This window comes from Tamandua tetradactyla, chromosome 11 (genome assembly GCF_023851605.1).
Source record: "Tamandua tetradactyla isolate mTamTet1 chromosome 11, mTamTet1.pri, whole genome shotgun sequence".
NCBI classification, from domain to species: Eukaryota; Metazoa; Chordata; class Mammalia; order Pilosa; family Myrmecophagidae; genus Tamandua; species Tamandua tetradactyla.
Window position 1 is genome coordinate 9,725,015 of NC_135337.1, and position 7,376 is coordinate 9,732,390.

A 7,376-nucleotide genomic window follows, 5' to 3' on the forward strand; every position below is an offset into this window, starting at 1 on the left:
GAGGGAATACTTCCTGTATTGCCAGAGCCTAGGCTAGAGCTTCCAAAAAGTCTGTGCAGACCCCAGTAAATATTTAATTAAATTATTTTTTGACAAAAGTGCAAAGACAACTTGGTGGAGAAAAGTTAGTCTTTCAACTAATGGTGTAAAATAATTGGGTATTCATATGCTAAAAAATGAACTTCAATTCATACATTGTAGTATGTATGAAAAATAAACTCTGACCCAGGAGTCTGAAATTTTATTGTCTGTTTTGTGTAGAGGAGAGGAGCCTGGCTGAGTGGAAGCACCAAAATCTTGGGGTTGGATGGAATCTAAGCAGAAGCCTCTGTCAGACTCTTTCAGCTTTGCTTGTAAGACGTAGAAATAATAAGTTATAACTTCACTCATCAGTTCTTTCTCTCAAGTATTTTATTGAGATCCTATTGACATACAAAAAATTGCATATTCAGTTGAGTTTCATAGGTTTTAACATACATAAGTTTCATAATCAAGATAGTGAAAACGACCTTTTGTAATTTTTCTTTTCTGCTCTTTCTTGCTTCATACCTGCCTTGTGCAGGCAATCGCTGACTTGCTTTCTATTACTATATATACTGTTACTCTATACGGTTATACATATGTTTGTGTATATATATATGCTTTTATTTTCTAGTATTTTATATAACCATTTTTATGATCTAGCTTTTTCTTGTAGCATGATTATTTTGAAATTCATCCATATTGCCATATGTATCAATAGTTCATTTTTTAAAATTGCAGAGTAATATTCTATTGTATGGGTATACTACAATTTGTTTCTTCATTTTCCTGATAATGAATGGGGGTTGTTTTCAGTTTTAGGCTACTATAAATAAATCTATGAATATTATTATACAAGTCTTTCCTTGTATACATGCATATGTACAAGACAAATGCTGTCTTTTCTTTCAGGTATATGTCTTAGGATAGAATGACTGAATCATATGGTAGGTATAACTATTAACTTTTTTTTGTTAAAGAAGTTGTAGAAAATCATGCATAAAATACAGAGTTCCTATATACCACTCTCTTATTAACACTTTGCATTAGTGTGGTACAATTGTGACAATTCACGAAAGCATGGAAGTATATTTAAAAAACTGTACTATTAACTATAGTCCATCATTTATCTGTGTTGTATAGTCCTATGGTTTTTTAAAAATATTTTTTTCTAGGAACATATAAAACCTAAAATTTCCCCTTTAATTATATTCAAATACATAATTCAGTGCTGTTAAATGACATTCACAAGGTTGTACTACCATCACTACCATCCATTACCAAAACTTTCCCATCAACCCAAATACATTTAACTTTCAAAGAAACTGCCCAACTGTTTTTAAAAATGGTTGTGCCCTCAAAGTTCCAGATGCTCCATATCCTTGCCAACATTGTAATGGTTGGTCTTTTTAATTTTAGCCATTCTGACAGCTATGTGGTGGAATCTCATTATGGTTTTAATTAGCATTTCCATAATGACTAATGATTTTGAGCTTCTTTTTATGCACTTATTTTCCATCTGTCTGTCTTTGGTGAAGGTTTTATCCAAATCCTTTGCCCATTAAAAAAATTAGGTTGCTTATTTTCTTACTGTTGAATTTTGAGTTTGTTATATTCTTTGGATACAAGTCCTTTATCAGATATATGCTTTACAAAGATTTTCTCCAAGTAAGTGGCTTATCTTTTCATTCTTGTAACAATCTTTCAAAGGGCAAAAATCTTTGCCTAACCTGCAATCAAAAAATTTTTCTCCTAAGTTTTTATTTAGACTAATGTTTTCAAGATGCATCCACGTTATAGCATGTGTCACTACTTCATTCCTTTCTACGGAGTTTTATGATTTTAGGTTTTACATTTATGATTCCTTTTGAGTTAATTTTTTGTACGTGGTACAATGTATGAGTTGAAGTTCATTTTTTTACATGTGAATATTCAATTATTCTGCACGATTAGTTGAAAGACTAACCTTTCTCCACTGAGTTGCCTTTGCACTTCTGTCAAAATCATTTGTCCATGTACGTGAGGGCCATTCATTCTTTTTTAACAGCAGACACGTGATCATCTCATAAACCTAATGAACCATAGTGACTACCCATTATGAGGACTTGACTCTCTAAAGCCTTGGATACTTTCTTGGGATTTGTGGTTAAATTCACACTTACACCTTGGATTAGACATTGATTTAGGATTGGGATGGAATGATCCCAGAAGGCCAGGGAACCTTTGTCTTTTGGATCGTCCTTGAAATCCTGATGTCGAGCTGCCTTTCTGTGATAGGGAGGGCAGACTGGCATTTCTGCTTTTTTGATTGATTGGTCTGTTTTCTTTTTTATTTATTTTTTTGCATGGGCAGGCACCGGGAATTGAACCTGGGTCTCCGGCATGGCAGGTGAGAACTCTGCCACTGAGCCACCGTGGCCCGCCCTGGTCTGTTTTCTTAATTGTCCTTAATGCCACATTGGACTCTTCTTTCCTCTTCTAGCTTCCTTCTTTTCTCCCCATAACTAAAGTCTAATGCCTTATTAAACTACCCCCTGGACTGAGGTATCTGAAATATGAGCCTCAGAACAAGGATGGGCAATTTAACTTATCAAAGACCATGGATCGGGGTCGGGGGGAATCAGTCAAGGGTCACATAATAAACTACCTTAATTTAAGTGGTTTGGTCTTCATAGAGAAATGTAACCTATTCAACTCATCTGTTTTAAAAAGTTTTTTTTTATTGAGATATAATTCCCATACCATAAATGTCACCCTTTAAAAGTGCACAGTACAGTGGTTTTTAGTATATTTACAAAGTTGTGCAACCATCAGCAAAATCTAATTCCGGAACATTTTCATTTCTCCAAAAAGAAACCCTGTACCCATTAACAGTCGTTCCCTATTCTCTACCCTGGCAAGCACTAATCTACTTTCTTTCTCTATGGATTTGCCTATTCTGAACCTTTCATATACATGGAGTTTTACAATATGTGGCCTTCTGTATCTGGCATCTTTCATTTGCCTAATATTTTCATGGTTCATTGGTCTCATAGCATGTGTCAGGACTTCGTTCCTTTTCATGGCTGAATAATATTCCAATCGCATGGACATTCAACAGTTTGTTTTTGTTCATCATTGATGGGCATTTAGATTGTTTCCCACTTTCTGGCGATTATGGTTGGTGCTGCTGTGAACATTTATGTACACGTTTTTGCATGAACACATTTTCAGTTTTCTGCATGACTCTCTCGAGAAGAGCATGACTGTGGCTCTAAAGCCGAGCTGACCCCTCTTGGTAGCTGACCAGCAAGGCTTTTTCAAAGGGAGAACCTAAGCAACACATCTCCACCTCTGCCGCACAGCTGACTTGAGGCTCAAATCCCGGCAACAAGTGACCTTAGGCAAACACTCTGCCTTGATTTCTCATCTGTTAAAAAGGAGAAAATGCCTCCCTTATATGGTTGTGGGAGGATTAAATGAGGTAAGAATGGGAAGTCCTGCACAGGGCGCCTGACATCGTACAGGCATCCGATAAATGTTATTTCCTTCCTCTCACCCAGATGGAAATAAGCCACGATGGGAACATTCTGCTCTGTAGACTGTTCCTACCCTGCTCTTTATAAACTGCACTTCCTCCCACTTTTCAGTGGGGGACAAAACCCCGACGGCAGTTTCCTGACCCTCTGTAGTCCAGGGCCTGGGGTGCACCCCCACCCCCACCCCACCTGCCCCTCTCCTGACTCACACAGCCTGGAGACTCAGGGGCCTCCTTGGCTGTCAGCCCTCCCACACAGGCAGCACTGGCCAGGATGAGGCGTGGTTAATGCTTCCTGGAATATACCAGAAGTAAGCAAATTGCACCATCTCTTTCAGCCGCCTACAATGCATTCCATCGAGGATTCCTGTAAGAGGAAGCCATTATGTTCCTCTTTCTAAGTGCCTCATTAAAAGCTCGGAGGACAGATTCCCCTTCCTCACGTGCAGTCTCTACCCTGAGAGGTGAGACAGCACATGAATGGGGAAGAGGGCGACGTGTTCTGTGAGTCCTCATCCTTCCTCAGGGTGCTGTGACCACAGGAGCGTCGCTCTCCAAGGCCCAGCTGCTTCCTGCAGGCTTTTAATTGGCCCTGGTTTACTGGGAGAGACTCAACTTACTGGGGGTGTAAACATAAAACTGTTTTATTTCTTCCAGTAACTGCCCCCGGCTGGACTGTGCCAGATCTCTCTTTCCCTTAACGAGATCTTGGTCTGGTTCCATAACTTTCCAGCCCTTTTCTGTCACTACAACCATCTTGTTCCAGTAATTAAGCCTCAGTCCCATTCATTTTTAAACTTTTCGTCACAAATGTGATACAGAGCCCATCTTCTGGGTGGGCAATGGTGCCTCAGTGGCAGGGTTCTCGCCTGCCATGCTGGAGACCCAGATTCGATTCCTGGAGCCTGCCCATACCCCTCCCCCCAATATCTATCTATCTATCTATATATACACGCAAAACCCTCTCCTCCCTTCACTCCATTGAAAGTTAGAGCTGTGGCCTTGGTGGTTTGGAGCTGTGTGGGTGTGGTGGAATGTGGCTTGGTGGCACCTCATCCCCTCCTCTTGGAGGCGAGAGAGAGAGAGAGAGAGAGAGAGAGAGAGAGAGAGAGAGAGAGAGAGAGAGAGACTGAGAGAGAGAGAGAGAGAGAGGAGAGATGGGGAGTAAGAGGCCTCCGTGTGACTTATGTAGGCAGAGGAAGTGTCCCGAGCCCTTGGCCCTTCCTGATCTGTCTGGCTGTGTTAGATGCTGGAGAGTCCACCCGTACCCTTCTCCACCTCTAGGGACCACCTTTCGTTTCTCCCTCTCCCTGCCCAGCTCCACTTCTCTCCAGCCTCACCAGTGGTATAGGTTCCTGACATCTTGGGTAACCCATCCTGGCTGAGCAGCCACCTGGGCAAACCCTTGGCTCCTGTTCTTGAGCTGACTTGGGTGTGTCTTCACGTGGAGCCACAGAGCCTGCTGGGATCCTTTCTTATAACAGGCCCGAGACGGAGGACCTGTTCCTAATTTCCTCCCAGTCGTGTAGCCCCGTAGTCCCTTCAGGGGGCTGGATGGGCTACTGCAGTGGGTCTCCCAGCTTTAGAATCTCTAGACCTGAAGTGGGTACCAGTCTCTCCATTGAGGTACAATCCTAGATCTCAGGGTACGTATGTTGAGCCCTCTGCTTTTCTTTCCCATGGTGGGTGAGTGGAGCAAAAAAAGGCTGCAGTGCTAGTGCCCCAGGATGGCACGGGCCCTGACAGTGCTTTGCAGGCATGAGGCATCATCGTGAGCCTAAGAATTCCCTCTTGCTTTGTTTCAGGTCAGGAAAGCTCCCCTATCATCTTCTCCACAGGGGAGAGGCAGCCCTATTCTCTCCCCATGGCCACTGCACTCACCGCAAGCCCGACGGTGCTCCTCTTGCCTTTTCCCCTCTTATCCTTTCTCTGTCTTGACTGGAGGTGGGTTGGGGTTGGTGGATGTAGGAGCACCAGTTCTGGTGCCCTGGGAAGCCCGGTGAGGAGGTGGCTGGCTCCATCTGCTGGTAGCTTACTGGTAATGCTTTAGGGGTTATTTGGTTCCTCTCCCTGAGTTTTAGGTCTTGGCTGCAATTACAGCATGATGGGAAAATTCCCAGCCTAATAGGAAAATACTTTAGAACTCAGCCAGCAGAATGCAATGATATCCTATCTCTTCTCCTTTAAACCGGGTTGAAATTGCTGTTCTTCCTGGAAGGATTCCCTGACTAAATCTCGTGAGGCTTAATTTCTTTTTTACCGTGTACAGCTATCAGGTTTCCAATTTGTAGTAAATTCACATGCATGTGAGGGGGTATTTCTTTGTATGTGTCTCGACTAGTTTTTTTTTGTTGTTGTTATAATGATAGTGAATATTTATTGAGCTTTTGCCAAGAGCTATCTGCTATCCTAAGCCTATCACATTCTTCATCTCATTTCAGTCCTAACACCACAATCCAACGATATAGGTACCGTTATTATCTAATTTCACAGATGAGAAAACTAAACTGAAATGAAAATGTTAAATAGCTTCTCTAAGGTTTTTAGCTGGTAACTGATATAAACAAGCAGCCTGAGTGCAGAGCTCTTACACTTTACCAATATTCCATTCTGTTTGCTAGGTTTTGTGTTGTGGTCTCCCTACTCTCTTGCCTTCAAGATATCCCCCAAACCCGAAATACACACTTGTAGAGGAGAGTGGAGTACTTCCCCAAATAATTTTTGTTTGGACTGATAGTATCTGCCAGTTGAGACTCATGCAAGAGTAGAGTTAGCCCTGATGAGACTGTGGTCAACTTGGAAATGATCAAAACCATGCGATCATGTCAGAGTTTCTCAGCACAGACCCTTTGGATAGAAGGCTGAAGCTCTCTTATCAGTCCCCTTCTCTAACATTGTTAGGTTAGAATCCCAACCACATGCTCTCGTTGAGACCTACTTAAGCGATTCTTTTCATTTGAAAAATGAGAATCCCTATGGTTTACACAGCACCTTCCCTTTCATTGTCTCCTAGACACTTGCAGCTACTCTGAGTTGAAAGGTGTTGGTATCATTCTCATGCTATGGGTGATGAAACTGAGGTGGAGAGGTTGGAAACTTGCCTGAGGCACACAGCTTGCCTGTTCTGGAACTAGGACCAGGAACCAAATCTTCTGCCTCTACTCAATCGTACTGCGCTCTCATCCTCAGCACCCTTCAACCCAGGCCCTCCGGCCCCTGCCCCCTTGCTGTGGGCTCTGCTTACTAATGGGTGTTTCCTTTCTTCACTCTTACCATGCCCCTTGGCCCTGTCTCTTCCTTCAGCCTCTTCCCACTGGCCGCCCCCACATCCTCCCTGCCTCTCCTAAGGCCTGGAGGTGCCTCTCCAGGTAGGAGGACCAGGCCTTGAGGCCTTCTGACCGTGACTCCCGAGCCCTCAGAGGGGCTGTTCACTGCTTCTATCAGCCCTAGTCAGGGTGGATGTTATTTATTGTCAGATAAATGTATTTCCAAATAAAACAGAAAGCGAACAAATAAATGCAGTGACAGAGCTGTAAAAAACCCTGCCGGCTCGCTCACTGAAGAAAAGCCCGTGCAACTAATTAACCCGAGCAGGCCTCCATGGTGTTTGGAAACAAGCTTGGAATTAATATCGTCCTTCTCAGTTGCTGGAGCCAGCCTCTAAATCTTTATTGGGCACTAGCAAGAGAGAGACACGGAGAGTTATAGAGACAGGGAGAGGCAGAGATGGAAGAAGACAGAGAGACAGACAAGATATATACAGTTATCCATCTGCTTTCATACCCATATATATCATCTTAGCCAGATTCTGCATTCTAGAGAGACAGATAGACAGACA